Here is a 7,336-nt window from a genome sequence, read left to right as displayed (position 1 = left end):
ATGCATAGACTGTCTAAATAATTATTTAATTTTGTATCTGTTGAAAATACTGTTTAACCAGTATATTTTTGAAACACCAACATAGCATTTTAATGTAAAATAATGTATTTAGAACAGAGGCTGTAACTTGCTGACAGAAAACTCCTTGACATATGTACAGTCCAGGGTTTTATCTCCAGCATGGCAAACATGTATTTTAAATGTTTATATATTTAGAAAACATCATAACTGTCGAAGCATAAACCCACTTCTGCACTAGGAATGCATCTGGCCCGTAATTGGCTTGTCTTTTTCAAAGCATGCTTATAAAAAGCGTATACCATAGTGCACCTGTCTGTGTTTATGTTTTCCTTGTTTCAACCAGCATGGTCAGTCATGGTCCTAAATATTAAGTGGAAAAATCCAGAAGTAAACAGTAAGTTTTCCATTGGAGAGTACTCTGAATAGTGCGGTAAACTCTCTCACACTATCCCCCTCTGCCTGCTTCCTGTGAGTTGGCTCAGTAGCCATCTTGGTTTTTAGTTCATCAGTCTTGATTGGCAATGTTTGTGTCCCAGTAACCTTTGGTTCATTTAGTAATGCAAGAATAATTCAAAGGAGGCACTGGGCATAAAACATGGAACAAATTTACACTGTGCTCCGCAGCAATGCTGCAGGCCATATGGGGAACACTGTTATGGTATAGGACTCTGTTTCAGCATCCTTTGGTGGCGTTGAATATACACCCTGCTGTGTTTGTAACATAGTTCTGATTATGCTTTAACAAGTTGTCACCACATGGATCATGTAACCCAGTACATTGAGAGGGTTTTATATTATAACATTTGATTCAGGTTGTGTTTAAACCAACTTAACTTTGGATCAAGAGAACCTTGACTCTTGTATTTCCAACGTATACATTTATGCAACTTCAAAAACATACTCCAAAAGCCAAAGCATTCACAATAAGTCGACCATTTAATGCAGAAATATTTCAAATTAGAGAACTATTTGAACAGAGAAGGGGGTTCTATGAAAAACATTCCCCAGCAGGACTTGACAAGAAAGAAAGAAAGAAAGAAAGAAAGAAAGAAAGAAAGAAAGAAAGAAAGAAAGAGAGAGAGAGAGAGAGAGAGAGAGAGAGAGACAGAGACAGAGACAGAGACAGAGACAGAGACAGAGACAGAGAGAAAGGAAGGAAGAAAGAGAAGAGAAGAGAAGAGAAGAGAAGAGAAGAGAAGAGAAGAGAAGAGAAGAGAAGAGAAGAGAAGAGAAGAGAAGAGAAGAAAAGGCTACACTTCTGTTTTACTGTATCTCAAACTTTTGATAGGAAGAGGTTCATCTAATTAACTGCTCATTAGAAATGGGAAGGCGAGGTTAGTAAAGGTTGATTAATGGCAGCTTTCCAAATGCCTCGTTTTCTCTGATTCACTTACCTATATCTACACCTAACAGAACGGCTCTCCTGAGGAGACAGTTCCCTACTCACAGTAAAAGATGTAAGAGTTCAACACAATAGATTTTCAGTGTGCTCAGGAGAGGCCAGGAACTACAGTCTAAGCACCATGTGGAAAGACAGAAATGCACAGGCAGAACCCAGCCAAGCAGATTGGAGTTACAGGGGATCTGTAATGCTTTTTCTCTCGGACGCACTCAAAGCCAACCTCTGAGAACAAATCAGCCCACAGAACAGCAAGAATGGAGAGAAGGGAACGGGAACCTATCTGGAAGTCACCTGAGTTTTGGGTTTTTTTGGGGTTTTGTTTTTTTTTTTTTTTACTGAAAGTGACCACAAAATGTTATTTGGACTTCTGAATGTTTACTCTCATGAAGTATATAACAAGCCAGTTCTTTTTTCTTCTTCTTCTAAGATTATCTTACAATGACTCTCAGGAGTATTTTTGCTTAAATTTCCAGCTAGTCTCTAGCTGCTAGAGAGAGATTAAAGCATTATGTTCCAGGCAGGCTGCTTGTTATTGTTGTTATTGTTGTTGTTGCTGTTGCTGTTGCTGTTGCTGTTGTTGTTGCTGCTGCTGCTGTTCCCCCAAAGGTATTCATGCTTTGGGGCTACAAGAATTTACTGATGCCTTGGCTAAATTTGCTTTCTTTCTTGGGATCATTAATTAGTTTCTCTTTCCATTTGGTTTTTGTGTCCAGATCTGCTTCCAGATTTACATAGGACATGCTCAGCAACAAAGCATTCCGAGATATTTTCTTTTTCCTTTTAGAGAATGTGTTTTATCTAAACATCCAAATTAAAGATCCCTTTCACCTTAGCTTACTCAAAAGTTAAAATATATATATATTCCTTGAGATAGAAACATTTTTACAACAACAATAAAAAAATCACAATTTTGGAAATCAGATATTAGATTTTATTTGCAAAAGACACTCCATAGTTTCTTAATGATCCCATAAAATCCGTTCTGTACAGTCAATTTCAGGTTCCCTAAATGGTTAATGTTTTAAGCCTATGCCTTGGGGTTATCACAGTCACAGGTTCCGTTTTAATTAAACACCTAATTATAAGGACACTGTTCATAAAGAGCAATGTATATGACTCAGAATGGAATAAGGGGTCTCTATCTATGTTCCCCTTTTACACAGTTTTTGGAACACTGTCTGGGTTGGGGGTAGGGCATGGCCTAAGATTTGTCAATGAGCTCAACTGTAGGCAGGTATTTTTGCTGAGTATGCAAATTGGTCACCACTCTGAGCTTCGTGTTTTGGTGCAAGAGAACATAGCGGTTGGCATCTGCTTCCTAGAAATGCCCCATGAAGCACCACGCCCTCTCGGGTCGTGTTGTAGCTCTCACTAACATTACTTCTTCCCTCCTGGCAAGGATCTAACTCCATCCAGAGCAGAAGAGAGAAAAAAAAAGTCTCAACCTTTGGGTGAAAAGTGAGTGCTTTCAGAAAATCCCATAAAAAAAAAAAAAAGACTCAACATATAATGGGGCTTTTAACTGCTCCCTAAGCCATTTTTCTTCTTCTTCAGGTTGGAGGTTACAAGGTACTTTTTAAAATGGTTTTAACACTTGCCGGTCACTGAGAAGATTAAAGGCATAAACTGCTGAGGCTGGGTGGCAAGGCTGCTACCAAAGGCTTTGCACCACCACCGTACCAATGCCTTCTTTTCGTTTCTCTGTATTCAGGAGCTTACAAACAAGATTTGAAATGTTCACGATTCATCCAGACCCAGTGTGGAGCCAGCGTGTGTCACATTCCATCAGAGAGCGAGGGTGGAGGGCTCAGTGCCCTCTGGCCTTACGAAAGTTATTGCACATTTTTCTTTCCCATCTGTAAAGTGGGGATAAAAGATAGCTTTGGAGAATAAGGCTTGACAAGGGTGAATGAATAAAATTGTACCTTCAAATGGTTTGAAGTTAGACCGAATTTTAGTGAAGAGGAAAAAAAAAGCTTCCATAGACGCAGTAAGAATGAAATCCCTCCAGTCTTTTGCTCTGAACAAATTGAGCGATGATCGTTTGTATCTAAAATGTGTACACAATTCTACCATAAAAGCTGTGGTGTAACCCAGGAGTTTAGTGCAAACGAAGTACTTGGTTAAACAGAAAACACTACCCTTGTAAGGATGCTAGTACTAGCACTAAGTACTTACCTAGTACTCGGCAGTGTAAATCAAACCTTGGGCTATAGAAGCTTTTGCCTTCATTTTATAAATGGTTAACTCGAGACACTATGTCACTGGGCCACACCACCCAGCAAGGGGGGGAAAGCACAGACAAGCAGGGAGATCATCTGACTTCCAAGCCTGTGCACATCCACAGCAAGCAAGGGCTGACAATAATCTGCTTTTCCCTGTGTCCTGCTCTGATTGGCAATTTATACCTCCCAAAATGTCATGTTATTATGAATTAGAAAGCTGAAGAATAGGCTTGTTTTGTCCAAAAGGAGACTCTTTTTCTAAGTTGCTTTTCTTGTGCAGTACTTTAATTTTTATTTTAACTTACTCATTATTATTATTTTAAGGGTTTTAAGGGTAGCTCAAGCTTCCCTTGAACTCACTACATAGCCAATACTAGCCTTGAACACCCAATCCTCCTATCTCCATGTTCCAAATGGTAGATTTACAGTTGCAGGAAGTAAATAACATGCCCTAAAAGAAAATTTTCATATTCATATTTTGTTGCTCATGTGAGGGTAATAAGTATTATACACTCCACATGAAAAAAAACTCATTAGTAGTTCTATTTGAAGGTTTAGTAATTATCAGCTAACAGTAATTACATGTAGGGACAGTGATGTCATAGAGAAAGTGAAGGTACTTGCTGCTAAGCCCAAAGACCCGAGTTCAACCCCAGTTCCCAGGAAAAAGAGAAACAACTCACACAAGTTTTCCTCTGTCCTCCACTTGAGTGACATGGCTTGAACACTCTCTCTCTCTCTATCTCTCTCTCTCTCACACAAAATAATTTAATTTAAATGAAAAGGGATTTGTGGGCTGGAGAGATGGCTCAATGGTTGGGAGCACTGGCTGCTCTTCAGAGGTCCTAAGTTCAATTCCCAGCAACCACATGGAGGTGCACAACCATCTGTATGCCCTTTTCTGATGTGTTTCAAGACAGCTACCATATACATAATATAAATAAATAAATAAATATTTAAAAAGAAAGAAAGGGGATTTGCACCTACATCTATGCCACCAGAAAATATTAGTGGCAGCCGCATTTTGTATTCAAATCGCTAGGTACTTGTCAGTTCTACACAAAATCTTTTTCTCATCCGAAGTGTTGCTGGTGTGAAAAAGATAGGCATATGGGCTATCAAATATTTCACTGGATAATTCTAGTTAAGAATTTTCAAGACCCAGGGTTACAGGTGTGACTAAGTGCTCAAGCCCTTGACTTTAATCTCCAGGTTGAACAAAGGAATGCACCTTATAAAACTCCTTTTCAAACGTGCTTTTCTGTCCTGTCTGTTTTGACTTATTTGAAACAGGGTCTTGCCTGGGTTATGCTGAGCTGGACAATTACAACAATTACAGGTGTTGCCACCATGCCTGGCTCCAAAGACGCATCTTAATACTGTCTTACGGCAGTTATTCATTCATCCCATTACCCCCTTATGAGATAAAGGAATACCAGAAAGGGGGATAAAACTATGTAGATTCTTATTAAAATGTGAGCAGACAGATGTACTCTCTCTGGCAACACATAATCTAAAACTGGAGCAGTATAGAGAAGATTAGCATGGGCCCCGTGCAAGGATGACATGAAAATTCATGAAGTGTTCCATATTTTTCTTTAAAAAGGGTGGGGTTGTTTAAACAGATGAAAGACAACCCCAACCATTTAAGGCTACTCCTGACTTCAAACACATTTGAGAAAACCTAATGTAAATATCCACCACTGCAGTCTGCGCTTCAGAGGTGTGTAATTAATTTTGTGGCTGAAGATTTTTAAGAAGGACTAAAACATCACTACAGCAACCCGATGAGCCGTGATTACCGAGCCTTGCATGACAGTGCCAGAGAAATACTTTCTGATATCAAAATATTTTCCTCATTCTGCCATTACACTGAAGTCTGAAGTCATTTTTTAAAAAGATTCAGAGCTGTGTTTTGAAGAAACTTGGTGTGAACTTTGCTAACAACGATCCAAATAAGTTTTTGGATTACTCTCCGGAGAAATTGCAGCATTTCACGCAAGCGGTACCCACTTTACTCTGGTGAAATGAAAATCTCTATTCTGCTCTTCTTTGCATGTCTCTTTAAAACCTAAACCAGAAGAATGGGTCACGCTTGGGGACATTTTCTTTTTTAATCTTCTTGGGTCTTCCACTCTGTTTCTAAAGCAATACTTAGTGTTAACTAGGTTGCAATTTCATTTGAAAGGAATTGAACAGGCTTTCCAGAACTAGGGAAAGATTGAGAGTAGTTTGGCAGCTACCTTTAAACATGCAAGGATCTGGGAAGGCAGCACACCTAGATTTAATACAGATAATGTTTGGTTCTTTGAGATAGAGATGATGTCATTCTGATACTGGCAAAAAGGATGCATAAGACATACTTTCCTCTCTTTGGATAAGCAGAGTTTTCTCTGTAGCATTTTATTATACTGAGAATGTGAAAGCCACTAGTGAATTTCTCACATGGTGACAACAGAAACATCTGGTTTTGTTTTGAATTCAAATGGTTAACTGTGTACAATAGCTTTTTTTTCTGCCTATAATTGAAGTGTGAAAATCAAGGCATGTGGTAAAATTTATTAGCACATAATATCTCTGAAAAAGGGAGAAAGTGCTAGGCTCCTAGTTTTATAAATGGAAGTTAAAACATGTGGATCAATCAAGCTAAGAAATGTCAATAATAAAAAAATAAAAATAAGTAAAATAAATGGTTTCCATGTGCCAAGCACTGTCCTATTTCACACACACACAAAAATGTTTGAATAATTCTTTATAACACACATACAGGAAAAACATTTTATAATGTACTCAATGTCACAAGCACAAGTCTATAAATATGTATAATACTGACATCTAAAAGTGTTCCTTGTGCAACAGCTAAGGAAATAATGAAAAGCATGAGTTTCTCTTACACTCTGACTACCAAAATTTAGGGGTTTCCAGTATATGCTAAATATATGTTTATTTGCAGATATTTATCACGTCTCTTCTATGAGCTAGACACTAAGACAAACACTAAATGCTCAACAAGGGAATGGCTACAAAAGAACGGGTAGCTAGTTCTTTTCTGAGCACATAAGTAACATGTAACCAAGCACATAAGTAACATGTACCCACCAAGTAACCTCCCTGCATCTTATAAGATCGATGCTATAAAGCAGTAGTTCTCAAACTTTCCTAAGACTGAAACACTTTAATACAGTTTCTCATGTTGTGATGACCCCCAACCATAAAATTACTTTCCTTGCTACTTCAAAACTGTAATTGTGTTGCTGTCATGAACCCTAATGTAAATACCTGTTTACATGGTCTTAGGTGACCCTTGTGAAAGGATTGTTCAACACCCACCCACCCCCAAAAGGAGTCATGACCCACAGATTGAGAATTGCTACTAAAGAGTTGTGTTGAACAGTCTAGAGGAAGAAAATGGTTCACTTTGCCCAACAAGGTCCCATGTTTGAGCTGAGTCAGCTAACTGATAACTAACTGAATCTGCAGGATAGGAGAAAACATATTCTTCCCTGCTGACTCTCAATCTCTTGTAACCACAGAGGGTTATGTTTTGCTCAAAGCCCTGGTTAGGTTGGCTCAGGAGACTGCTTCTCCATATCCAAGATTCAGGCTTGTAGCACTTCTCATGCTGGAGACAGCACTAGGGTAAGAGAGAGGACTCACCTTCAGCTGTGGGACTGAAAAGCTTAGTTTC

At 38.7% G+C, this 7,336-nt stretch overlaps 1 non-coding gene across 1 annotated transcript; it reads left to right on the top strand.

The window, feature by feature from the left end:
- Window positions 1-5,137: 5,137 nt before the first annotated feature.
- LOC115032916 (U6 spliceosomal RNA) lies at window positions 5,138-5,244 on the top strand. Its single transcript, XR_003838560.1, has one exon. It is a non-coding gene; the product is annotated as a U6 spliceosomal RNA (small nuclear RNA).
- Window positions 5,245-7,336: the final 2,092 nt, after the last annotated feature.

The sequence above is a fragment of the Mus caroli genome, unplaced genomic scaffold (assembly GCF_978045245.1).
Source record: "Mus caroli unplaced genomic scaffold, Mus_caroli_1 scaffold_14, whole genome shotgun sequence".
Classification (NCBI taxonomy): domain Eukaryota; kingdom Metazoa; phylum Chordata; class Mammalia; order Rodentia; family Muridae; genus Mus; species Mus caroli.
The sequence above is the reverse complement of the archived record's forward strand: the minus strand, read 5'-3'. Positions and strand labels throughout refer to the sequence as shown.